This window comes from Lynx canadensis, chromosome F2, assembly GCF_007474595.2.
Source record: "Lynx canadensis isolate LIC74 chromosome F2, mLynCan4.pri.v2, whole genome shotgun sequence".
In the NCBI taxonomy this organism is placed as follows: Eukaryota; Metazoa; Chordata; class Mammalia; order Carnivora; family Felidae; genus Lynx; species Lynx canadensis.
Genome location: NC_044320.2, coordinates 40,536,316 through 40,561,051, shown reverse-complemented (window position 1 = coordinate 40,561,051; position 24,736 = coordinate 40,536,316).

The window sequence follows — 24,736 nt, the reverse complement described above, 5'->3', positions numbered from 1 at the left end:
GTCATAGTGATTTTATTTAAGGATGGTTAAATAGAGCAGGAAAAGGACTGACCAAAGAGCAGAGATTCCTACTAATGCCTTCTTCTAATCATTTACCTGCCATGCGGTATTAAAAAACAAATTGACAGCTTTACTGTTGTGACCTAATGCCAAATGGTCTAGATCGCAGTATTTTACAAACTGTGGGTTGTGACGTCAGAGCAATAGACAATGATCAGCAGTTTTTTTAAGCAAAAGAAAGGAATGGAGCAGAACAGAACAGATCAGAATTCCTGTGCATAGTATAAATATTCTAATGGAAAAGTTTTATTTGAAGGGTGTGTGTGTGTATGTGTGTGGGAGTGTGTGTGGGGGGGCTATGTGTTGTGGGTTGCCCCCATAAAATTCTAAGGGATGCGGTTGACATAAAAAAAAAACACTTCTGTCAAAAGATTCTCTAACACTTTTTAGAGCATTGCATATAGCTACAAAATAGGAAACCAATGAGGAAAAACCTCCCTAATTTTTTTGGAATACATGGCTCTGCCAGCAAAGGCCCTTTCTGTTAATTCCTTTGCCTGTGTGCTCACCTACCGTAATGATATCAGTCATTCCAGGCAAAAGAACCTGGAGAAAAGAAGAGTAAGGAACAGTGGGCTGCAGGAGGCGACCGCTCATTGCTGCCATTCTCTGGAAACCCATCCCGTGGGCCAGCCAGACCCAGAGCCCTGACCATAGCCTTCCAGTTTTCACCAGGACACGTTGCACTGGCCACATAATTGACGCCTGAAAAAATATTAAAGGCATCAGCTCAAATGGAAGAAGGATTAAAAGCTGAAGTCCGTGTATCCAATGACAGAGCTCACCCAAGGAACTTGTTAAACGCTGATGCTCCCTTAAAAGTTGTCTGCAAAATGTGCAAAGTGACAAAATGTTTACAGAACCCCTAGTACCACCAGCTAGGTTTACCTTTAACAAATCGCTCTGATTACTCTATAATTACCACAGTCCTGTGGTTATCTTTCTCACACGGCTGGAGATTAAAAAAAAGAAAAAAATAGGCCAATTAATTCAAGCTGCCACTCTCTTCCACAAAGAGACCTTCGCAGCAACTGTTCAGTGTGGTTATTTCATTCAAGACTCTCTTTTATTAAACTCAAATACATAGAAGGCAGACTTAACCCAGTTATTCCTCACCCTCTTCCTTGCTCCCGTCAAATCACTGTGTGAGCAATTTTTTAATGTAGAAAAACTCCATCCATGCTATTTATTCTCATGGGATGCTAACATGCTTTAGAACCAGGTGGCTGAATACCTATAAGGAAATGAATTAAGAGCCTGTGGGAAAATCTTAGGAGAGAGTCTGAAAGGTGGTATAATTCACAGGCCAGCCAGCTGGGTGCTGGTGCACCTTGCTGCCATGTGGGGGCATCCTTTCTTTAATAATTAACCTTAAAATATCCAGAATCTACGTCTTACATAGGAAAACCAGCATCTTTTCTGTTCCTGATATTTCTGGGGGTTCTTGGAGACGTGTGTTTCTCCCAGATCCCTCTTATTCCAATGCCTTATTTATATTGAAGTCTCACTGTTTTCTGCCCTCCTAGGACTGTTTCTTCTTGCCGTCTTGCCTTGAAAGTTGTCCTTTTGACCTCTGCTTCCCCACAGCACACAAGGATGCCACATATGGCATGCTGGTACTGAAGGCGTGGAGAAGTTAGATTGTCACACAGCCCAGAAGACAACATAAAAGGCAATATCAGATGTCTTTGTTCTTTAACAATCCTCATGTGGGCTCACCTCTGAGACCTTCCCACTGGCCATCACTACTCGCCATCCCCCTGGCTTCTGCCATGTTTCCTCATCCATCCCCCTCCGCCTTTCCCCACAGATTGTCCTGGGAATCTCAGAATCCTACTTTACTATATAAATCAAAACACCTCCTGTTTCTTTCCTTACTGGTGCTCAAACGACATGAGGCCCATTACAATGCTTTGCAAAAAGACCAAGTCAACCATGATGGTCAGCCTCCATTCATCACATAGAAAAGCCTGCCGACATTGGGGAAACTGATGTTTATTTTTTCTTTGAATCAGGCTAAATTCTTGGATGAGGCATCCTTACCTTGATCTGAAATGTGCTGCCCAATCTTTAAAAGCAGAAACTATACAGATTTTACAAAACTCGGTTTCTAATAGCATTTTCCCTCTCCTCATTATTATGGATATTTAATAAATTTTCTTCACTCAGAAACTGATTTTTAAAACATGTGAGGGGCACCTGGGTGGCTCAGTCAGTTAAGCGTCCGACTCTTGACTTCGGCTCATATCATGATCTCACGGTTCGTGTGATCGAGCCCGGCTCTGCACTGAGCTTGGGATTCTCTCTCTCCCTCTCTCTCTGCTCCTGCTTTCTCTCTCTCTCTCTCTCTCAAAATGAAAAAAATATATATGTTTTTAAAAAGGAAAAAAAACCAAACATGTGACACTTAGAGTTTGCACAAACCAACCACGTTGAAGGAATTCTCTGAGCAAGGAGACATGTGCTCAAACTTCCAGGCTTTTCCATGCAGCATTCTGTTGCTCCTGTTGGTAATCCATACCAGCCAGTGCATGCCAGCCCACGTGGGCAGGAAGAGCCTCCCAGAAATTTCTTCTCACTGTGGGCCCCATCCCGCACGTGAGCCTTGGCTGGTTAGTTCTAAGAGCTTTTAGAGCCCCAGTTGCGCCAGGCAATTCTGACCTTACCGTGGATCCTTTTGCACGCGCCTACAATTGGAGTGTGCTCACTGCCTCACAACCCTACGTGATAATATGTGTGGAAAGAATGAGTGCACAATTAGGTATGAAATTATTGAAAGAGAAAGCCACCTTTAACCCTCAATAGGTTTGTTTCCTTTGTCCGGAATACTGTTTACAGTCTCTACCCATTGTACGACAATGACCTTCTACATGTAGTTATCTCCCACAAGACAACACACAGCCCCAGGGCAAAGGGCCACACTGAAGTCATCTCCCAAGGAGGCATCTTTAGGACCCAGTGGTAAATAGCCAGTAATTGACTGAATGATAAATGAATAAACAGAGTCTGAATTATGATTTTTTCTTTTTTTTAAGTTTTTATTTTAATTCCAGTTAGTTAACATACAGTGTTATGTTAGTTTCAGGTGTACAATATAGTGATTCAACAATCCCCTACATCACCCGGTGCTCATCATGACAAGTGCACTTCTTATAATTTACAAATTTTTAAAAATGTGTTTTTGTTATGTTCAAAACCATAACCACTACCAGTGTTTTGAGGTGAATACTCTGCTGAGACCAGCTTTCAAGGCCCCAGGAGACTCATTTGTAAGTTCAATCTATTTACACATAACAACAACGAAAAAGCCATGGAATGGACCAAAAGCTTTGATCAGACACACATCCCCGAAATCTTCTTTGTGGTTTTCATTTGCTGACCAAGCGTTTTCTCCATAAGTCTACTCTGGCTCAGGCCAGATTCGCAAAAATGCCAAACTCCCAGTGGAAGACCCGGCCGCATGTTGTCCTCTATGATGGGCCGGTTGCCAGGGGAGCTCTGGGAAGAATACTCAGTAAGGGGAGGCCTGACAGCAGCTGTGGCTCTACAGAGCGAGAAAGAGGATCCACTGCTTGGTTTTGAGATGAGTAACGTGCAGAACCTGGAAACACTTCTCACTGAAATTATTTAAAAGACTCCCTCTTATGCTGAACAACTTCAACTTATACAGTGCTGTATGTCAATTACATCTTAATAAAACTGAAAAAAAGCCTTCCTCATCCTTCATAGAAGGTCCAATGCTTCTCATGCCCAGAATCACTATTTCTTGCCCCTAGGCCTGGAATTATCAGTCTCTTGGAAACCATTGAAACCAGCCTCATAGTTACTTATTTACGTTGAGATTGGGCAGAAAGGAATCAAGGAGGTTCTGCCCTACTTTATTGTCGGTAACCTTAATTCACAGCAAAGGGCCAACTACTGGCTCTAAAATGGATCTAAAATATTGCAGTTTGGTTACCGGCCTCACACCTGTCTGGTTCTTACAGGGACAAGAATCCAGAAACTAAGCTAATGGCGCCCTCTGGTGTTCAGATGGCAACACAAACCACTTTAATGCTGGGAGCTCGGGGCAGGAGCACCTTAAATTACGCAGGGGACGTAATTTAAAGCCTCCAGGAGAGCAACAGTCTTTGATACACCTTGATTGTTCTGTTCTTGCCTGGTGTGGGGAGAGTTCGCCACTGCTGCCCTGGAAACAGCGTAGTAGCCCAGGATCACCCTGGCGATTTGCTGGCTGTGAGGAGTTTGGTCAAATCCAGCCTCCTTTTATGTTTACAAATATAGACTGTCACCTTCCTCCTCCTATCTGGGAGAACAGTGCCCCGCTGTCCCACAGTCTGTGTGTCCCTCATATGCAGACTGAGAAGAGGCTGAAGAAAATGTGTCAGGTGTGCCCCACTCTGTTGGGTATAAGATGGTTGAGCGTGTGGACCCTGGGGCCAGGGCAGGGTGGGGCCGGGAGAGAAGAATGCACAGTGGAGGGCCCAGCATTGTGTTCTGGCCTCCGTGAGCCTGTACGGCCTGACTTCCTTCCACCTAGAGGTGATTCTACCCATCGGATGGATCTAAAATATTCCGCTTTCACCTCAGTGTGGCCCAGCTAGCTACAAATGCAGCACAGGGCTTGGCCTGGAGGGAGTGGGTGTCACCAGGGGAATTGCCCACCTCAGCGAGGGCCCAGGCATATGGATAATGGGCATCTCCATGGCAACCACCGGGGAGCCCTCCCCAGAGAACGGATGCCATCCCCTCAATTTTTCTGAAAATTATGCCTCCTGGACTCTCGTGGTACAAGAAATGAGAAAGGAGCCATGATAAGTAACTGACACTGAACTTCTCACTGACATCGGGGAATGGGACCCAGAACAGGTTTTCATTTAGAAAAGTAAGGAAATGAAAAGTTTCTTTCACCTTTTGGCATGGATCAATTCACATCTGTTTTATGTATTTATTGATATCCCTCTATCCCCCTTCATTCCACAAAGGTTTTGAAGTATATAAGAAAAAAACCCTTCCAAATAAAAATAAACTCTGGTGAAGAGTTATTTTGCAGGGCAGCGGGGAGGGCTGTCTAATATCTGAAGCCCTTTCCCATGTTTGAGGAATCCCCTCCTGTTTGAGTCTGGCAGGGAGGGAGGGCCATCTCTCATACAGATGCCTAGAAGGCCAGATTCCCCTGTTGCACTCTCCCCTGGCTGTGAGGGTCTGACCAGTCTTCTCCCAGCAGATGCTCCTATTCAGGACTACACCTGCAGTGACAGAGACCCGTGTCCAGAGGCTGTGGCAGCAGTGTCCTCGCCAGGTTCTCCCCCTGTTATGATTAAGTTGTAGTTTTGATAGGCCAGCCTTATTGGTACCTACCCTTTTCTAAGCCACATTTTTTTTTAATCTTCTCAGACATTAAGCATACTGAGGATGAATATAAAGCAAGAAGTAAAGACTGAGGAAAAAGAGAAGTGCAAATATGCAGGCCAATAAGTCTCACATAGCTACTATCTATAAAGGAGTTAAACATTTGGCCCTGAGCTTCCTGGCAGCTGACGTGAAAAGAGAAATACAGTCTGCTACTCAACTCTTGAAGATGAAATACATACTAGCTCCTCAAAGAAGTGAATATTTTGCTAAGGGTTGAAATTTGAAAGGAATTTCTTACAGTGGGGTTTCTCATAGTGGCTCCTAGGGCTGTAATGTACTGTCTTCCTGGTACTATTCCAATAACAAAGGATTCTTAAGGTAGTTTTTCATAGCATCCTTCAGTGAAAGCCCAGGGCAGAGCACAAAAATTTAACTCAGTTGAAACCACCCTTTGAAAGGGGCAAGTTTATGGTTTTCCTGCTGATGTAGCATCCGGAATATTTAGAAAAATGACAGGGGTGCCTGGGTAGCTCAGTCAGTTAAGCATCTGACTTCAGCTCAGGTTATGATCTTGAGGTTTATGAATTCGAGCCCTGCATCAGGCTCTGTGCTGACAGCTGAGAGCCTGGAAACTACTTCAGATTCTGTGTCTCCCTCCCTTTCTGCCCCTCTGCTCACACTCTGTCTGTCTCTCTCTCTCTCAAAAATATAAATAAACATTAAAGAAAATGAAAAGAAAATAAAAGTGACAGAATATCATGCCTCTATAGATATTTTCATCAAAGATGGGTTTTCATAAGTAGTACATAGTTTAAAGTTATTGTCCATGATAAAAGCCTAGAGAATTCTGATTTTCAGAAACAGACGGGCATATGCAGTGAGTATGTATTTGTGGAACTTAACCTTCTAGTCAGGGGAGACAGATGATAACCACGTAAATAAACAAGGGTTAAACAATAGAATCAAGTCATGTGATACAAGTGTCAGGGGATGGCTGTTTTTGATCAGGTGGTGAGGAAAACAAAGCCCTTTTGAGGAAAAGATGTTTGCTCTGAGGCCTAAATGATGAAAAGAAAGTAGTGACAGGAGTCTGGGGGGAGAGCCTTCTGGGCAGAGAGAACAGTGGGAGCAGAGTCCCCAGGGTGGGAACAAGCTTTGCCTAAGTAAGGGAAAGAAGGCTATTACTTCATGAACCCTGAAAAACACTCTTGACAAATTGATCTTCTCATCTTACAGATAAGGAAAAGCTTGCATGGCTGAGTAGGCCCAGATCCTGCAGCTCTAGACAGAGCTGGGATCCCCCACCCCCACCCGCCCAGGGCTTCCCCAGTTTCCCCAGAGGAGGCTAGCCCTCCTGTGGGTGGCCCTGCTGTTCAACATGGAAGAGGGTCAAGGGGATATCAGGGACAGGAGGGATATCCTGATGCCCCCAGCTTTCCATTTGCCTGGTTTCTTCTCTCTTTTGCCAAATGATTACCTTCTCTCTTGCGGTTCTGGATCTCTGGCTCCTGTCTGCAAACCCAGGGTGGCTCCGGCTCCGGGACACTGAGAAGCAAGCCTACATTTATTTAGCAAAGCAGTTGTGATGAATGGCCTGAAAGGCAGGTAGGTCTCTGTGTGAGGCAGCTATGGAAATCTGATGTGTCCTTTTTAGAAAAAGTTTTTAGGGTAAGAGGAGATCGCCTAGTCCATCCCTCTGCCTCCGAGCAGAAGTGCACTTTATCAGCTGCAGGCGGATAAAGGGCTGGTCCAGTTCAAGGAGTAGGGGCTTCCTGTCCTCCAGCGATGGAAGTGGTACAGGTGAATATCTATGCACTCAGAAAATGATTAGCAAATAAACACGTCCGAAGTGAACTTCAACTAGAAATGCAACAGAGCAAGACTCATGTTCAAGTAGATTCACTGGAACAGGGAAAATGTCCTTCCCATCCACCCCTTTACTTTTCCCCCTGAGTTTTTCCCTGGGCTCCGGGGCATCTGTTACAATACTAATAGTCACAGTGAACCTAACTGAGGGTTTGTTATATTCCAGACACTACCCTAAATACTTCGTTCATAATAAATACTCACAATAAATCTTGAAGTAGGTGCAATTATTATCACTTTACACATTTCAACCAATAAACGCTTATTTAGCACTTACTGTGTGCCTGATACCATGCCAGTGCTTTCCATTTAATCCTCAGAGCCGTCCTATGTGGTAGGCATTCTCATTAACCCCATTTTATGGATGTGAAAACTGAGGCCAAAGGAGACTGAGGTTAAGTCACTTGCCTGGGTCACAGGGCTAGTAACTAAGAAAAGCAGATTTGGGGCACCTGGGTGGCTCTGTGGTTAAGCATCCAACTCTTGGTTTTGGCTCAGGTCATGATCTCATGGTTCGTGGGTTTAAGCCCCACATCGGGCTCTGTGCTGACAGTGCAGAGCCTGCTTGGGATTCTCTCTCTCTCGCCCTCTCTCTCTGCCCCTCCACCCCGTGTTTCTCTCACTCTCAAGATAAATAAATAAAACTTTTAAAAAAGAGAGAGAGAGAAGCAGATTTAAGTCCAGGCCACTCCTCGAGCCCTCATTCTCCGTCTGCCTACAGCCACGATGAGAAGTTTCCCATTCAAGAGACTGCACGGGTAGGGGAGTGGGGGGCAGGGGCAGCAGGGTTGAGTGGGGAGGAGTCCTTTGCAATGAGTCTTGTCTGCCACTCCTGTGGCCTGCAGCAGTCTGCCACAAACAGGTGTGGGCTGGTGGCCGGAGCCTCACTCCAACCCTCGCACCTCCCCCCAGCTCTGGCAGCAATAGTTTGGGCCCAGGGTTCTCCCAGCCTAGGGGGTTGTCGGCAGCCCTGCCTTGGGCTCCCTGGACCACTCCTATTCGTCTTATATGAGCTTTTTTCACACTCATTATTTCGTTGGACCTTCCCACACCCCTGTTACCTGTCTCCCTTCCTCAGCCCAACCTTCATGACCCTGCCAGAAACCTTTTCCTGGTATAACCCTCCAACACTTTCACCGCCATGACTGGCTTCCCTGAGGCTCTCGACGGAGCCCACACCCCTCCGAGCACCCCTGGGGCCTGCCAAGGTCTGGCCCCCACTGGCCTCCGCAGGTTGGTTCCCCACTCTCCTCCCACATGTCCCAGGTCCCTGACCTCTGCTGTGCCCATTAGTCCCCAGGCACATCATTCTCTTTTTGTACTTCTGCCTTCCCTCCATCTATGCCTAGAATGCCGCCCCAGTCTCTTTTCCCGGAAATCCCCCGTCTTGATCATTTGTTCAATAAATAAAAGGTAAAAGCTGGCACCATTCTGACCATTTTACCTGTATTATCTTACTTCTCATCTATGGGGTATATATGTTATCATCCCCACGTTTCAGATAATGTTCCAGTGTTACACAGCTAGTGAGGAGCAGAGCCTTGATTCGAGCTGGCTCTATGACTCCACAAAGCTCATGGCTCCAACCGCCCCGTGTACTGTCCCCAGTACCGGACATTCGGGGCATTCTGCAGCCCAGGTGAGCACAAAGCTCCCCTTCGGCAGGCTTCCCCAACACCCCCTGCAGAGTTCATTCATTTCCTTCAGTTGTCCTCTATGCCCGCTGGTGCTTAAGGCTAGAAAAGCCTTGTGGCAGGGATTCACCTTCCTCAGTAAGTGCTCTCTCCTACCCCCCTGGGCTTAGCTAGTACTGCACTGGAACTTAGAAGGTATTCTTTAAATGCTGGCTAAGCTAACTTTCTTTCTTTCTTTCTTTCTTTCTTTCTTTCTTTCTTGATCTATTTGTTGATTTATTTACTTTGAAAGAGAAAGAGAGAGAGAGAGGGAGGGGCAGAGAGAGGGAGAGAGACAGAGAGAGAGAGAGAGAGAGAGAGAGAGAGAATGCCAAGCAGGCTCAGTGCTGGCTGTATGGAGCTTCAACTGGGACAGAGGAGGGGTGGTATGCGGGGCTGGAACCCACAAACTGTGAGATCATGACCTGAGCCAAAATCAAGATTGCTTAACCCGCTGAGCCACCTGGGGGCCCCAGAGCTAACTTTTCCAATGAAGATGCAAGGCCTGGGAAACTCAGGCGGATTACCTGGATCCCACACTGCTAGTGCCCGAGCGTGAGCCCAGACCCAGGTCGCTGATTCTATATAGTGTGCCTTTCCCTCCTCCCTACCCCACTGGCTCATCACACCCGGATGTCTGTGTATACCTGCACATGGGGAAGATCGTTCTTGTCTCAGGGGCCTAGGGAGTGCCTGTGTTAAGTTTTTAAATTCTCAAAAACCCTCAAAAATCTTTAATCATCTGTCACTGGTCTAATGACAGATACCTGAAATTGTATTAAAAAAATTTTTTTAATGTTTATTTATTATTGAGAGACAGAGAGAGAGCATGAGCATGGGAGGGGCAGAGAGAAGAGGAGACACAGAATCTGAAGCAGGCTTCAGGTTCTGAGCTGTCAGCACAGAGCCCGATGCAGGGCTCGAACTCACAAACCGCGAGATCATGACCTGAGCTGAAGTTGGATGCTCAACCGACTGAGCCACCCAGGCATCCCCTGAAATTCTTTTTTAAAATCCCTTTCGCAGGGCGTCTGAGGGTTCCATCAGTTAAGCCCTCGAATTCAGCTCAGGTCATGATCTTGTGGTTCGTGGATTCTAGCCGATCTTCAGGTTCTGTGCTCACAGCTCAGAGCCTGGAGCCTGTTCGGATTCTGTGTCTCCCTCTCTCTCTGTCCCTCTCCTGCTTGCATGCTCTCTCTCTCTCTCTCAAAAATAAACATTAAAAAATCAATAAAAATAAAATTCCTTTCCCTGTAGTATACTTCCCCCAACATACACACAAAATGCAAATATCCTAAAGAGGAACATACTAAGCTCTTTTAAGTTAGTCACACTGCAGTATAAGTTAGTTTATCCACTCTTTCCAACAGGAAACCTTGCTGACTTCTTGTACTTAACAGGCTGGGGGAGGGAGCAGAGAGTCTTGAACAAGGGCCCAGAGTGAACATGGCAGTCCCTGGTCATGGGCCCTGAGCAGGGCAAGGACAAGAGGAGCTCGTCAGAGGAAGGCACACTGGGAAGGAAGAGAGGCAGGCTTGACTCGGGAAGTAGTAACTAAAGGAAGGTTGGAGAGGACTCCAGAAGGGTCAAATGTCCATGGACAAGACCCCATAGTGGCCTAAAAGAGATTAGTGGGTTGATAAAATCACTAGCTTCAGCCACCTGAAGCATTCAGGGTTCCAAGAGGCAAAATAATTTACAATAGATACATAGACAATGATAATTGTCCACTTTACTCTGGTCCCTGCTTCCCTTACAAACGAAGGGGACTACTTATCAGAACTGCTCCAAGACGCTTCCTGTTTCTCTAGTTCCTCTGACCCCCATCCCCTGCCCTTGTGGTATCACAATACCTCTTTTGGACTCCACACCTTGATTCTTGCTCTAGAACCCTGGCCTGGATTTGCTGCCCCAGATTCAACTCCCCACTTCTTAAGGACACATGCTGAATCTCTTTTCCCCAAGCTTGACACATCACTTGGGGACATCTGCTCAAGCTTGTGAGATCTGGTCAAGCCAGGCTGACCCTGCTCCAGTGTGTACCTCCAGGTACAGAGGGGATCGTGTATTGACAAATAATGGCCATGAATCCTGAAGTGGACTTGACCAGCCCTCTTAAACAGAAGGCCATTAGCTAGGTGTGCAATATGGTGGCACCTGGTGGCTCAGAACAAACTCAAGGTTCTCTCAAGATCATGGTCACCTTCCTATTCAATATTCAGCTGATTTGTGTTGAATATAATTAAATACAGGGGAATGTAAAATTGATTGTAATGATCCCACTCTTCTATAAACATCCATGCAAGCACACGCACACATTTTGAGATTCTCATGGCTATTCCAGGATAACATGCTTTTAAACATGTGCGGGCCCACATGCAGGTACACACTTTGCTTATGGGTTAGCTGACAGCTGGGTGCAGGGAGAGGCACCCACAGAGAATACAGGGCAGGTGGTCCCAAATGGAGAGGTAGTCAGCTGCTACTTTCCTTTCCAGATGTCCAGCAAGGTGAACTGAGCTCACATCCTCTCAACCTCATAACAGCAGGTAATTTGGGGGCCAGGGAATGAAACTTCTCTGCTGGCCTTCCTCTATGGGGGCACCAGAGCCTGATCTTGGCTTGACCATTGTCACGGAAGAGCAAGCTGTAAGAGGTGTCCCTAAACCAGTGGTTCTCAACCCAGGCTGTACATTAGAATTATCAGGAAGAGGTATCAAAAACTCCCATCACCCAGGCTGCACTCCAAACCATTTAAATCAGAATCTTTGGGAGTGGAATCCAGGTATTTTCTAAGCTACCCAGATGATTCCGATTTGTGACCTAGGTTGAGAACCACTAGTCTAAAGAAAGCTGTGGTTCAAGCGGTTACCGTCATTACTAACATCATCATCATCATCATCTCCACCCTCGTTGTTGAACTTGTTGCCCAATCTTTTCCCAAAGCTACATATTTTGACACAATAGAAAAATCACTTGGCTGGAAATAAGGCAACTAGGGATTTTTAAGATTCCATCACTAACTAGCTGTGTGATCTTAACGAATACCACAATTACTAATGTTACAGAGGATGATGGTGATAATGATGACGATGTCACAGCTTATATTTATTGCACCCTTGCTTTGTGCCAGAAACTGAGCTTTATATACTTTATTTCACTTAATGATCACAACCACCCAGTTAAGTAAAGCATTAGTTTACAGAAGAAGAGACGGAGGTTCAGGGAGGTAAAGTCATTTGTCCAAGATCATAGCATAAGTAGCAGAAACAAGATTTAAACTCAAGCCACCTGACCTAGAAGCCCATCTTCTTATCTGCTCTTCAATACCACCTCTCTCAATAACTTGCCTTGATTGTAGTATTGGTGGAGGAGAGAGTACAAGATTCCCTTCCATGTCTGCCCAACATCAAAGCTCACCCTAGTAAGCTGTATTGCCCTTGTCATCGACATAAAAGTTAAGTTGGTGTCTCTCTTCTGACGTAGTCACTTTCTGGAAAGAAATCTGGATGAGCGTGAAAAAAATTTTCACGGCTAGAGGGACTTAAACAATTTAATCTCGTGAAAAGGGTCTCTGCGTTGAACTACAATTCAAGGGACAAGTCAGTGAGTCCTCTATTTAAATGTTCAGGGGTTTCCATTTGTTAGAAGAAAAACACAATTCATAGGTAAGATTTAAGACCAGGACCTGCAGGTTTGCAGGCTGGTAAATTTTTCTCGCACTATATTCCATATGGCAATAGCAAATGGAGTCTCTCATTTCTTCCATTTCTTTAGAGACCATAAAAAAGTATACATTTGCAAAATCAATGTGTTTCCTTTTCTGCCATTTCATGTGATAGACAAACACAAGCCCAGTCCCATAATAGAAATTACATTGTGCTTTGAGATTGCCCCAGAAATACGTACATAGCCAGACAGTTTAATTTCCAAATGCTCTGGTGTCCTGGGCTGGTCTCATGGGAATGTACATTCAGATGGTACCTGGGAAGCTTCGAGGACATCTAAGGCAATGCCTGAAATTGATTAGAGCAATATATTCCGGGAGAAATGTTCAGCTGCATGAGCGGGGGAGGAGACTGTCATCACACTCGGATGAGACCTGTGAGCCCACAGTAACTCAGACCTGACAGCAGGACCTGGTAGGCAGGAATGGGTGAGAGGCCCACAGTCATCTCAGCAGCATGTGACCAAGTGATACGACCAGGTGAAGAAAGCACCTTCAAAGGCTGTGTGCCTAGAAAATTGCATTAGACTTGCGCTAAGCAGGGCAGAGAGAGACAAGAGGTAGGAGGGGGTCCCTCTGGAGATTTATCTCCTCAGGGTCCTGGACCCTGTCAGCCATTAGGAATGTGAAAAGTGTGAAACAGAACAAGCGAGGGAAAGAGAGAGGGGTGGGGCAGGAACGCAGGAGAAAGAAAGAGATGTCTGTTATCTTCGGGCGCTTCACTACCACTATCAGGTAGAAAGGTAGCCTGAAGTAATGAAAAAGAAACGTTCAAGCTGTGCTCCATTTAAGCCAAGACTCAAACTTGGGCTCTGTTATTTATTCATGTACTCATTTACACATTCAACAAATACGGAGTCTCTACTTTGGAGATACAGGAGTAAACAAAAGGCCCCTGTGAAGTTTACAATCTAATGAAGGAGAGAAACAATGAGCCAAATAACCAAATAGACATATAATGTCAGGCGGTGATAGGTATCACACATCACAACAAACGGAGAAGGAGACAGGGCTCCGAGTGTGGGCACCAGCAGGGTGTGCCTTCTGAGGACACGACTTCCCAGCAGAGCCCTGAACCAAACGGGGGTGAGCCCTGCTCTGGCTGCCAGACCTGTTGATGCAGAGGGAACTGTGATCACAACAGCTTTGAGACGAGTATGTGCCTGGCTTGCTGAGGAACGCAAGAAACGTGGAAGCAAATCACTCCGGTCAGGAATTCACAGGACCAGCTCACAAAAGCTGTGTCACCTGAAGCTAATACCTGGGTTCCACTTACATACCTTCTTACTACCCCATCGGTACCATATTGCTATACTAACCACAGCTTACATGAGGACTCTGTGTCACAAAAACATGATTGACTTGTAATCAGGAAGTGAGGATTCGCCTGCCGATGTGCACAATCAGAATGTGGTTTTTGTTTTTTTTTTTAATTTTTTTTTCAACGTTTTTTATTTATTTTTGGGACAGAGAGACACAGAGCATGAGCGGGGGAGGGGCAGAGAGAGAGGGAGACACAGAATCGGAAACAGGCTCCAGGCTCCGAACCATCAGCCCAGAGCCTGACGCGGGGCTCGAACTCACGGACCGCGAGATCGTGACCTGGCTGAAGTCGGACGCTTAACCGACTGCGCCACCCAGGCGCCCCGAGAATGTGGTTTTTCAACAACATGTACTATCTGTGTATTTGCTGTATGTATGTATATATATATATATATATATATACACAGCACAAATATACATACAGTATATATAGTATATAACACTGTGTGTACATTAAAAAAAGTACAAGGCTTGTTTTTTATTGGATGCAAATTTAAGGTGACTAAATAAAATGTTGAATTTTAAAGTTAAATTAAAAATTAACCTATTGGGGCGCCTGGGTGGCTCAGTCGGTTGAGCATCTGACTTCAGCTCAGGTCACGACCTCACAGTTTGTGGGTTCGAGCCCTGCATCAGGCTCTGTGCTGACAGCTCAGAGCCTGGACCCTGCTTTGGATTCTGTGTCTCCCTCTCTCTCTGCCCCTCCCCTGCTCTTGCTCTGTCTCTGTCTCTCTCTCAAAAATAAATAAACGTTGAAAAAAAATTAAAAAGCTATTAATATTTGACATACCTACTTGCTGAATGACTTTTAATGTCATTTACTTAACTAAATTGTAACATAAAAAATCACATATGTGAATCAGTGACTTATATAAATATATAATAATAGTAGCAACGTAATCAAATTTTTAAAAAATTTATTCAATTATTCAAGATTCAAGAAAATTATTTTCCAGCAAAAGTAAAACAATTGGGAAATTAAATTAATTTCTTAAAAATTATTTTCAGGAAGCTTAACTTTTCACTTTAATTCCATATGAGAAAATAATCTTTGCTTTAACGAGCTGCTGTATATCCAATTGATACTGTGGATATTTTTTCTCTTTCCAGCACTTGACATAATTATTGGTGGAATAACTTTGGTAGAGTTTAACAGTAAACACACTTTTATTCAATTAATTATTTATTAATTAACTTTTTATTTAATTCTCAAAGACAAGGGCTCTGAGGAGCAAATACAAACAACATTCACAAGGCAGCTAATGCTGGCCAGAAGGCACACACAGGCCACCTCTGGAGATAGGACTTGAAGATTGCACAATCAGTTGAGAGAAAGACCTCTAATTGCACCTATTCACCATAGTTTGTGGCATTTTGTGTCTTTTCCATGAATTCAATGTCAGTGAAATGACAGATAATGACAAAATGCAGTGTAAGATGGTGCGAGTAGGTGGCTAACAAGGCTACAGGAAAAGGTCACTAGAATTGATGAAGTCAAGGGAGTGAGGCCAGAGTGTTGGGTGAATCGTCTGTTTAGATGCTGAAACCCCCAAAGTGGTGACAGGAGTAAAGACTCACCACCTTCAGAGCTGATCTGAGCCATCTTTGTCTCCCCGAAGCCTGTTTATGCCTCAGGACTTTGTGATTCCTGTGATATTCAGTCTTTATTACAGGAATCCCCATATCTGGAGCTGCACAGAGGAAGTTTCCATTCTTTGTACCCAGAAAGTCACAACCAGAGTTCACCAGGAATTCCCCCTATTTTCTATTAAAAAGTCAAGTTTCTATTTTATTTCCTCTGAATTTTGGTGAAAGAGCTTGGGAGCTAGAATGAGACTGGGTCCCGGGGTGGATAAAAGGAGGGAAGACTATGTACACGTCCGTTGGTTTATTTTTCACAGTACACTGGCCAGGTTGCTCTAAAATTGCCCTAGACTTTGCTGTTACAAGACATATGAAATCCCCTTCTTTGAACATTCTAGCCATGGTGGGTACAGAGCATGCTCTACACACGCAGGCCAGCCACATTGTGCTTTGTAAATTCTGCTTTTAAACTTTGCTGTCCCAGGTTCCTAAACACCATCTTTTTGCAGAGAAACCACAAAAACTTCCAGTCAGATCATGCATTTTACTGGAGTCTCTTAACTCTGAGACAAGATTTATGGTGAGTTAAAATTCAGTTGAATCGCCTAGAAAGATTCATTTTCAAAAGAAAGAGAAAGAAAGAAAGAAGAAAGAAAGAGAGGAAGGAAGGAGGAAAGGGAGAGAGGAAGAAAGGAAGGGAGGAAGGAAGGAAGGAAGGAAGGAAGAAGTGGGGGAGGAGAAAGGAACAAATGAAAAAATGTACACAGTGACATCATTGGACAGATCCTGCTTTACTAAAACTCATTGGCGCATCATTGAAGGTGACTGAAATTTTCAACAACTCCTGAGTTTGGGCTGCCTTCAATCAAATATAACTCGCAGGGAGTTACAGCTGTAGCTGTCCTTCTAAAATGAAGAAAAATCATTCTCAGAAATGAGACCCTAAAATGTGTTTAATATGTGGCAGATGTGCCCCACAAGCTAGACCATCATCAGAATGCTGGTCTTTTCCTTGTCTCTGCAGGAAAACCATGTAACACAAATGGATTTATCAGGTGTATTACCACTAATGTTCTCTAGATTCTTAAGTGTCCCTGTGGATTCGCCCAGATAACTTAAAAACAGCTGCTGCCTAACAATTGGGACACATGGAACAGATGAACGAGTATAGCACATCACAAGAAAGAAACAAAATCCTAACGGAATCCCCACCTGCCCCCACCCCATCATGATCATCAAAAGGCACTTGGCATATGGAATTCTTACTTCCCTGCCCAGTGACAGGAGCAACATTTGGGAGAGGGATGAGAACCTGAGGCTCCTGTGAATTTGTCTGCCTTTTTCTCACCAAGGAACCATAAGGGATTCTGGACACAAGCCAGAAAACTTGCCTATGGATTTCTATGTCCTCAGACTAGCCATGCCCTAACCTACAGCTCTGTGAGCCACAGCACCACCAGCTGTGGCCCAGTGCGAATCCGGGCATGAGGAAGTTTTGTTCGTTTGGTGGTTTGGTGAGTTATTTCCAGAATGTGTGTGCTTAATGCCTCACCACACGTGTGTGTGTGTGTGTGTGTGTGTGTGTGTGTGTGTGAAGTTATATTAGGTCCTGAGACTTTCTATGGAGAAGGGAAGGAAAGCAAGAAAACTAGCCTCATTTCCTAGGTGAGAAACTAAGACAGATACAGATACAATACAGATACAGATACAATACAAATACAGATAGAAATTTCTATCTGTATTTATCAGAAAAAAGGTAGCACTTGGTGGAGAGTTCCTTAAAGATGCAAACTGTCTCTTACTCATCTTTGAATCTTTAGTGTTTGAAGATTAAGAAATAGTATATGACCTGAATGCAAATTTGCATGTTTGAGCAATGTTTGTTGGAATTAAACGTGTCATGCCCACAATGCTCCAGGCACATATATTATCTCATGTGACCCTGGAAACTACTCTATCAGATAGATGTCATTACCCCCAATTCACAGATAGGAAAACGAACTTTGAGAGGTTCAGTAACTTTGTCACGGTCACACATAGTTCATAATACAGTGTGTAAAGTCAAGTCTTGGCTTTCCAGCTTATGATAGATTATGCCATCTGGCCTCCTTTTCGATTGCAAATTAGTGGCCTCACCACCACCTTGCTTGAATTCAGAACCTGAATTTCATGAGGGCAGGGACCACTCTTAGGCCATACTGGTAAAGGAAAACACTCTACTCTGGAGCTGGTGTCTTGTTTGGTTTTTTTCTTATCCTTAGTGTCTGGCTCAAGGCTTGGCACATTGTAGGTAATAATGAAAGAAGAAAAACTGAGTAAATCAGTAAGTAAATTGATTGTCAGTCTAAACTAATCTACACAAAAACCAAACCCTTGCTCTGAATCATGTTCAGGAGCTTCACTTCCATTGTTTAATGACTCTGTGAGTCTTACTGTGAAAATTATTTCTCAGTGATTCATTCTTCCAGTCCTCCAACAATGTATTGTTATGTAGCCATGACTATAAGGAAGCAGATTTTCTTTTGGGTCCTTGTCAACCTCTCCAGCCCCATCTCCCCGACTGCTTGCCACCTACATTGCCATTTCAGGTGCCCCAAAGGACCTGTAGCGTTCCACCCCCTAACCCTACAACACCATTATCCTATCTCGTACCTCTTTACTTTTGCTCATATTTTCCCTGGATTCCTTCTCCCCACTCCTCCCTCTGCCTACCTGCCCTACAACTGCTAGTTGTATCTTATGACTCAATTTAGATGCCACCTTTTTTTTGGAGGTCTTCTGGGATTTCCTCCCGGGCTGGCACATATATCTTTATTTGGAGATTCCATGTGTCTCCTGATCACCACATTTCCATCTCCCACTGGTCTGGAAGTTTCTTAAGGACAAAAATTGTGTTATTCATTTTTGTGTCAGCATTTCCATGGGAGCTTAGAAAAGAGGGAAAAAGGAGGTAGAGAGAGGTTTTCCATAGATGGTGAGTTTGGGATGGCGAAATGTTAAGGAAAGAGGGTAGTGGTTCCCAAAATTGGGGGACAGCTTGAGGAAAGACTAAGTTGGATGAAACATTTAAAAATATTGGAGAAAAAGATATAATTATAACAGGGCCAATACAGTGGAGAACATAATGAACTTCCTTGGTATTCGCTGCCCATAGCAAGGGAACAGGTAACAGCAGAAGCAACCTGATTCTCTAGGTATATAGGCATTGCTGGGGTTTCTAATCTCACTACGTAAGCGATCCTAACAGTACGTGCTGGACTTGTATAAGCTTATATGGCAGGGCCAACTTTGCATAGTGCACACATTCAGTGGAAATGGATTTATGCTGAGTTAGTTGGACAAATACACAACTTGTTGAAGTTTCTTTCCACAAAAGCTATCATACTGAAAGAAAAGTCGAATCCACATTATAATGGGACTTGCTGAATGTTCATCCCAGGCTGTGCCAATGTGGGACTAGTAGGAAAGTCATTCTGTGTCTATTAGGTGGTTAAAAAGCAGTTGCATAAAATCATCACCAAGTATCATTTTCATAGGGCCCCAATTCGCTCTCACCAAGTAATTCTAGAGTTAGGAACCTTTCCAAAGAATTCCTGCAGAGCTATACCGGGATAAAATCTGGCCCATTGTGAATATAAAATGGCAATTTTATTTAAACAGTTGTAGCTCCTTGGGTCTCTTCTGGCTGACTCGAATATTGCTCCTTGTCTACATACTTTGGACACATTTTCACTTTCCTCTAAAAAGAGTTTTACTGCTTAATCATCTTCCTCATGCCACCTCTCCCTTCTAGTGAATTCTGTGTTGGAACAATGGAATGATTTTTGCTCGGCAGTCTGTTGATGAATTTCGTAGGAAAGTTATCGCTAATAATCCTCAATACGTGTCCCTAAATCTGGCACAGTGACCAAGCCACTTAACCTTGCCATGCCATCATCTTTCCAGCTGTAAAGCTCAGCTGAGACGTCCTAATGCCGCCAGGTTCTCAGCTGCAAAGGATTGCACGGTCTTCCTACCATTCCTTTGCCAGCGTGAGTAATGGCTTCCAATTAAAAAGGCTGACTTCAATTATTGTCCCACCTGTGTCACTTTCCCAGCACACAGGGGCTAGTAAAATGGATGTGACCTGGAAAAGCGTTAGTAGTGTTTTGCAAGGTATTTCTAGTTTAGGGCCATAAAATTGAATTGACGATGCATTGGCCAAGTAGTCTCATCATCAGACTTAGCCAGCAGGGTGCCTTTGAGTTTTACCCGATAACAGATTATGATTTAATGTTTACTTAGAGGAAAACATAGATTGATCTATGCAGCCAAGAAGTAATTCTTTGCTATGTATTATGTGCCAGGCGTGGTGAAGAATGGTGAGGGGGTTGGTTGGTTTTTTTCCCCAGTGGCGGGAACGCCCTAACCAAAGGGTAAAAGTCAAATGCTTAGGGACTATGCTAAACCAGTTTGCATGGCAATAGGTGTTGACAAGTTTCATCAGTGCTTGACAGGGTCTGAGCAAGGGTTCTGTCCTTGTTTCGCTCTTCTGGTACTACCTCAGCATGGCCATGACTTTATGCTTTTCCCTTACCCACCCCTTGGCCAGAGTAAAGGACCAAACCCGCCTCTGTGGGAGTGAATGACATCCTTGTAGGACACGTCATATCAGCTGCATCAGCCTAGATTTGCACCCTTCCGTAAAATCTATCCTAAAAATTCCCAAGTTATTATCCAGTTTTCCTTCCTTTTGCAACCCAATGTCTTGAAACAGAAACCTATCTTTGCTGCCTTATTTTTTTTTCAATGCCACTCACGTTAAAGATCCAATCACTTTACCAGTCAAACAGCTTTTCTGGCTCCCGTGTGTCTGTCGTATTAAGTTCATTTCTACCTTTAATAAGATGTTTTGCAATGAGAAAAATAGCTAACCTTTATTGGAACATATGTGCCAGACATTGTGCTAAATGCCTATTAACTCATTTTGTCCCCAAAAGAGTGTGAAATTGATGCAGTCATAGCCCAGTTTACAGATGAGCAAATAAAGTCCAAAGAGGTTTAGCAACGGGCCCAAAGTAGTTTCTGAGGATGGAACAGGAAACCAGACCTAGATCCTCCTGATTAATCTTGAGCCATCAATACCTGAGGCTCCATTTTTCACAACTTTCCTGGGGTCCATTTAAGTGAGCCCTTCCTCCTCCCCAGGTCCCATCTGAACAGGATGGCCCAGTGCAAGAGGACATGTGGTCATCCCCTGAGACAATGATGTCCCTTCCTTATATTTCCTTATCCTTCTTGGTGTGGACAGAGCCTCCTGACCAGCTTCCCAGCTGGAGGCCAAAACCACATGGGAACACAACTGCATCAGAGAAGAGTAAACCCTGTGTTTCTGAAAGACGCCAACAGCTACACTCAGCCACACCCCTGTGACAAGACATGCCCTGTGTATATGTGTCATGTTGGCAAAGACCTCCTTTGGACAGAGGAGACGAAGTGTGTCCTTGAATTAATTTCAGCAGATTCCTGTATTTTTTACTCCACTATGTCCTTTCTCCATCTTCAACATCACTGACTATGAGGTCCAATGACATTACTGTTCCAAGAGCTTTCCTGGCTCCCATGGGTTCGCTCAGTGTGGTGACCTCATGCCTTACGCTCACCGCACATCACCAACCTCTTCTTCGGTGGGGGTCCACTGCACCCTGTGCAGACTTTATCAGGTCAAGTATTTTCCTGTCTACATGTTTTTATCTGAGTATAGTTGACACACAGTGTTACATTAGTTTCAGGCGTACAACATAGTGGTTCGACAAGCGCATGCTTTATGCTGTGCTCACCACAAGCCCAGCTACCATCTGTCCCCATCAAGTCAAGTATATTGCTTCCTAATCTCAGTAGACTGTAAACCCCTTAAGGACAAATACCTTGTCTTGTTGTCTTTGCCCCCGGCATTTAGCAGAGCTAAGCCTGTGTTGAGTGGCTCAGCTCCATTTCCAGCTCCCTGAGAAGCCTTCCCTCACACCAACCCCCGTGCAGTCTCTCGTTCCCAAGCAGGATTAACAGAACCTTCTGCATCCCAGGCCACCACATATGCACCAGCAGAGCACGTGTGTTACAGAGTGGCATGACTCTCTGTTCCCTGCCACCTGACCCCTGGCTATCTCTCCTCTCCGCCCTCACTTCCCCTTGTTTGTCCTGCTCCATCCACACTGGCCCCTCACCCATTTCTCAACCACGCACATTCCCCCCTCAGAGCTTTGTACTTTCTGAGTACTGGAACTGAGTACTTTCTGAACCCTGGAACTCTCTCGCCCCAGAGACACATGGCTTGCTCCCTGGCTTCCTTCCGGTTTCTTTTTAAGCCTTCTCAGAGAGACTGTCCCCCAAACATGCTACCAAAATACCAACCCTACCGTCACTGTCTGCCCCACTTTCTTCAGACCTCCAACCCCAACCAGGCTGATATTATCTAGTCTTCGTTTGTGTGATTACTGTCGCCTACAGTAAAATCTAAGCTCCTTGAAGACAGGGACTTTGTCTATTCTCTCTTAGAGCAGAGCCTGGAACATATAATAAGCCCTTCAGGACTGTCTGATGAATGAATAACTAAATTTCCTAAGGGACTGTGAGACCCTCAGGAGCCAGGATTGTGTCATTCTTTTTTTTTTTTTAATATTTATTTATTTTTGAAAGAGAGAGAGAGAGAGTGCAAGCAGGGAGGGGGGGGGGCTGGTTGAGAGAGACAGAGGGAGACACAGAATCTGAAACAGGCCCCAGGCTCTGAGCTGTCAGCACAGAGCCCGACGCAGGGCTCAAACTCGGGATCAGTGAGATCATGACCTGAGCCAAAGTCAGACGCTTAACCGACTGAGCTACCCAGGCGCCCCCAGGATTGTGTCATTGTTCAACCTCCAGCATCTGGGCATGGTGGGCCTAGGACAAAACATGAGCTTGTTACTTGATTTATGATGCAAATTAGAAGTGTGTGCAGAAAACCAGCTGCAGAGTGCCCCCCCCCCCCGTGACAGGTCTCTGTGGGAGCAGGTATGTGCTGTGGTTCCTCTGCACAGCTTTGCGAGGTAGTTGCTATGACACCACTTAAGAGGGGAGGAGACTCAGTGTCAGAGAGCTCAGGGGAGACTCAGTGTCAGAGAGCTCAGGTGACCTGTCCCAAGTCATAGCTACTGAAGGTCAGATGGGGATTTGAATCTTGTTCTCACGCCAACTGCGATTTCGTCCCTCCTCCTTGTTGCCTCTTCTGAGACCCCAGCTACATTTAAGCAAATGGGTATTTGGATCCGGTAAAGTCCTGTAATCAGTGAAGTAAATCAAAGTAGAAAATTTAGAAAAATCTTTTTTTTTCTAAGTAATCTAGTTTACTTTCTGTGATTTTAAAATTATTTTTCCCCTAGGCCAGTGCTATTTTCATCCTCCCTTTCAAGAGGAAATAGACTGGAAGTGGTTAATGGTAATACACACAACCGTCATTGAAACCGGGTGTGAATAAAAGTGTTTTAGAAAGCACAACAATTATGAGGCTAAAGTCTTTGCTGCCCCTTGCAAATCTTTGTCAGAAAAATGAATTAACTCATTCTTGCAGCTCTTTCAATTCAACCTAAAGAAATTCATAAATTTAGCATTTAAAAAAACCACAGGATTTGCACATTTACCCATTTCCTGGGTCTCAGTGAAAGACTTCCTTTTCTTTACAGGTGTGCTGTTTGAGATGTGCCCTCCTGGGGGAACACAGCACTTCACAGAGCTGTTTGCTCAAACTGTGTTCAGGGAGGACTGTGTGGAGAATGGGGGGTATTTTGCAAGAGAACTGAAGCTTGGACTGATTTTATAAAATTACTGATTTTCAAATATTTTGCATTTTCCTAAGTCTGAAGTGAGTACCTTTGCCAAATGACGCCGTTATCCCGGTGGTTGTGGTCCATGCGCTCAGAGTCAATTAAGGACACATCAAGAGCCAACCGTGATGAGTTCAGACATCTAGAGGCAGCTGTTTGTGCTGATTTGGCTCAGGAACGGTTTTGCCGTGTGGCGGTCCTGTCAGTTACAACAAAATAACACAAAATGGAACGAACTCTTGCTCCCACTTTAAGAGCTAACATGCCTTGGCTTTGAATACAACCTTGTGCGGTCAGTGCCCAGATTTACAGTGCCAGCCTAAACCCTCAGGCAGACTCGGTGCCCATGCACCAGCCCCTAGTCAGTGCCTTCGCTTGTGTGTCTAATAGGCATCTCGGAGGTGGCATGTGCCAAACTGAGCACTCAACTGGCCCTTCCTCTCACCCTCCAACACCGGGTCCTACAGCCAGGTGCCCCATCTCAGCAGTGGCAACTCTGCTCTTAGATCCTGCTGGCTTTACCTTAACATATTCCGAATCTGACCCTTCTCACCACCTTCACTGGCCCACCTGGTCCTAGCCACCATCTTTGCTCACTTGGACTCCAGCAATTGTCTCCTAACTGACGCCCCTGCTTCTGCCCCTTGTGTCCCACACCCTAACATAGTCCCCAAGCAGATTTAAAAAAAAAAAAATTCAGATCATGTTGTTCCACGACTCAAAACCCTCCAATGGTCCCTGTATCACTCAGAGGATAAGTCACATTTCTCAGGATGACCTCCCAGGCTTCAGTATGACCTTTCTTAGGCCTTGTGTAACAAATTACCACAATCTTAGTGGCTGAAAACAATGGAAGTGTATTCTCTCGCCATTCTGGAGGTCAGAAGTCTGAGGGTGTTGACAGGGCTGCTCTCCCTCCAAAGCTCTAGGAGAGAATGCCTTCCTTGCTTCTTCCAGCTTCTGGTGCCTGTTGGCGCTCTTTGGCTTGTGGTACATCTCTCTGCTCTGTCTTCCCATTACTTCTCTGTGTGTCTATCTTATTTTTTTTTTTAGCATTTATTCATTTTTGAGAATGAGACAGAGCATGAGTGGGGGAGGGGCAGAGAAAGAGGGAGACACAGAATCCGAAGCAGGCTCCAGGCTCCGAGCTGTCAGCACAGAGCCCGACGCGGGGCTTGAACTCATGGACTGCGAGATCATGACCTGAGCCGAAGTCGGACGCTCAACCGACTGAGCCACCCAGGCGCCCCTCTGTGTGTCTATCTTATAAGGACATGTGTGATTGCATTTAGAAACCACCTGGAGAATCCTAG